Genomic DNA, 2,770 nt, shown 5'->3' with positions numbered 1-2,770 from the left:
TGACTTCCTGCCTCTGGGGCAGGGGGCTGGACTTGATGATTTTTTGAGGTCCCTTCTAGCCCTGATGTCTATGAAATATATGAAATCAAGAAATGAGTTACCTGACCCAATGATTCCAATAATATTCACCCCAGCGGGTAAAAAACAGTACTTAAAAATATATACACAACTGACCCAAAGATTTCTTAAAGTTCTCAAACCCATCAACATCACAGTTAACACTAAAATAATATGAACAATATTATTTATAAACTATAAAGCACAACATAAACTCAGAATCTCAACCACATAGAAGTCTAACTATGAATTCGTCCCCCAAGCCTGGAGAACAGGGGTCCCCTCACCCACTCCCAACAGGGTCTCGGGACCCACCCACTGGGAGGGGTCTTCCACCCAGCTCTAGTGAGGCCACTCCTAATACCTTCCCTCCTTTTCAGGGCCCCAGTGCTCCAATAATTCATGGCCCTTCTGATGGCCTGGCTCATCCCAGCGTGATGCTCCCTGCCAGCGTCTTTTCTCCCATGCTGCCTCTGGACTCCCCTTGTGGCCTGGTGCCCTCCGCCTGGGCACACAAGCCTTGCAATGCCACCTGCTTTGGTCCTCACAGTCCTCTGCAGATTTGCTCGCACCGCTCTCTGCCCCGCTCTGAGCACCGAAGGCTAGCTGCTTCACCCAGCGAGATTGCTGGGCTACCAACTGCCTGCCTCACACTGTGGCAGCCTTCCCCATTCTCTGTGCCCTGCTCAGCACTGGGGCTCTTTCAGTTTGCCAGGGCCATATGCAGGGCTCCACCCTTCCAGTCAAACATCGGGTGGCTAACCCGAGCAGCCTTTTGCTGCTCACTGTTCCTGGATCTTGCCCAGGTCCTGTGCACAGTGGTTGCCAGCCACTTGCCAGGGTCTGCAAGTTCAAGCCACTTCTAGGGCCTGGACTCTGTGTGTCAGACTATGCACCATGATGAGCCTGAGGGTCTCACACCCTCCCAGGGCTGCTCCATGCAGCGAGTTCCTGCAGCATGATGAGCCCAAGGGTCTCACACCCTCCCAGGGATCTTCAGGAGCTCAGGGCTATTCCCCCCTGGGGTAGCTCATCCCCAGCTTTTCTCATTCCGATCTTCCTTCTTCAGCTCCGCCATCACGTCTCCCTGCATTCCGAGCATGCTGCTCCTTTTATACACCTCAGTGGCTCCACCCCCTAAATTCTCCAGACCTGGCAGGGCAGTCTCGAACCAGGTCCAGCCTGCTTCTTGCCCCCCTCCCTTCACGGAAAGGGCATGTCCTTGTTTACCCTGGTTTGTTTCTGATTGGTGGATGGGCTCCACAAATCAAAATTTCAGAATCTTGAGCCCAGGACTCATCCAGAGCTCAAAAGGTAAGTTTGCTACAAATATAAGGGCTCATAGTGGGGGTCTAGTAGAGGTTAACAAAACCTCTGTGAAACTGATAAACTTGGCAATATGTCCAGTCAGTTAAAACAAGAACAAAAATGATGATAAAAATTTGGATGCCAATTATTACCACAATGGAGTGAAGCATTAGATTTAAAACTCCTGGGGCAGTAGGGCTCCATCCCAGGAAAATTTCCCACCAACAATATTTCACCGCCTTTTGGACTCTTTCTAATACTTGTAGAACATTTTTATTATCATGTTTAATTTGAACCATGGTTTTGTGATTGTATTGCTTAATGGAATTTACCATTGCATGTACTTCTGGATGACATAATACTTGTTTTGACATTGGCAGATTTGGACCCAGTTAAATTGGAGTGATATTTTTATAAACCCAGGGATTACTCGGAAGGCTCTGTGTTGTCCAATGAGGAACAAAGTATTCAGAATCACAACCTTTGATAGATGATACATTACAAAAACACTGGTTAACAGAGAATGCCATTAAATACAATCAATTTTGATCAAGTCTTACATAGGGACAAGGCATTCTTACATACCCTTTTCCAGCATAAACTACTGCAGAATAATTTTCACTGACCATATCAAAAGCACATTGATGAATTTCATGTTGTTCATACAAGCATTCATCCTGTATTTGCAAATTATGATCTTCACACACATACCCCACATTTTAATGAGTCAAGCACCCTTCCATGTTGTTTCCCATATACCCACCCTTTTAAATGCCCACTGGTGATGGTTTCTTGGGTACATAACAACTCCCTCACTGATTCCTAGACCTTAGTCCCATAGTGATACTAATGGGTATATTGTAATTTGGGAATCACCACCAATAGTGACTACATGAGCTACAATTTGTTGTTGTGCATCCTTATATGCAAACGATACCAGCTGCCACCATACAGAGAGATTTTGTTCTACAGCCAAAGCATGGTTCCACATGACTCTTTTTAATTCAATGGGGAGATGGCCATGAAGACGTGAACAAAGTATTTGGGTGACTATGCTTTGGCTTACAGCCTGTGCCTGGATGCAAGCGAGGGCTAAGGAAACATGCTGAACAAGTGTGTCAATGGTGGTAATGATGACTTGCTCATTTTCTTCTGTAACTTGCTGAAATATGGGTAAAATGGATCCCACCATTTGGTCTCCCAGCCCCAGATGGGACAAGGAGCCAACTAAGGGTTATCCAATCGTTTGCATCTCTGCACTAGCATAGCTTAATTTGTTGATCAAATCTTTGGTATTGGCACTGTCTAAAACAGCTGCTTCTAGCCTTGCTCCACCAACTGCAGCTGATAGCAAATCACATTTTGTTCGTATGTGGACTTGGGCATTATTAGCATACCAAAGTTG

General features: G+C 46.0%; 1 pseudogene; it reads right to left on the bottom strand.

The window, feature by feature from the left end:
• LOC109304185 overlaps positions 1-1,135 on the bottom strand; it is a 3,287-nt pseudogene extending 2,152 nt beyond the window's left edge.
• Positions 1,136-2,770: the final 1,635 nt, after the last annotated feature.

Source organism: Gavialis gangeticus, unplaced genomic scaffold (genome assembly GCF_001723915.1).
Source record: "Gavialis gangeticus isolate Ggan-Ray unplaced genomic scaffold, GavGan_comp1, whole genome shotgun sequence".
NCBI lineage: Eukaryota > Metazoa > Chordata > Crocodylia > Gavialidae > Gavialis > Gavialis gangeticus.
Note: the sequence above shows the minus strand (reverse complement) of the source record. Positions and strands in the feature narration are given on the sequence as shown.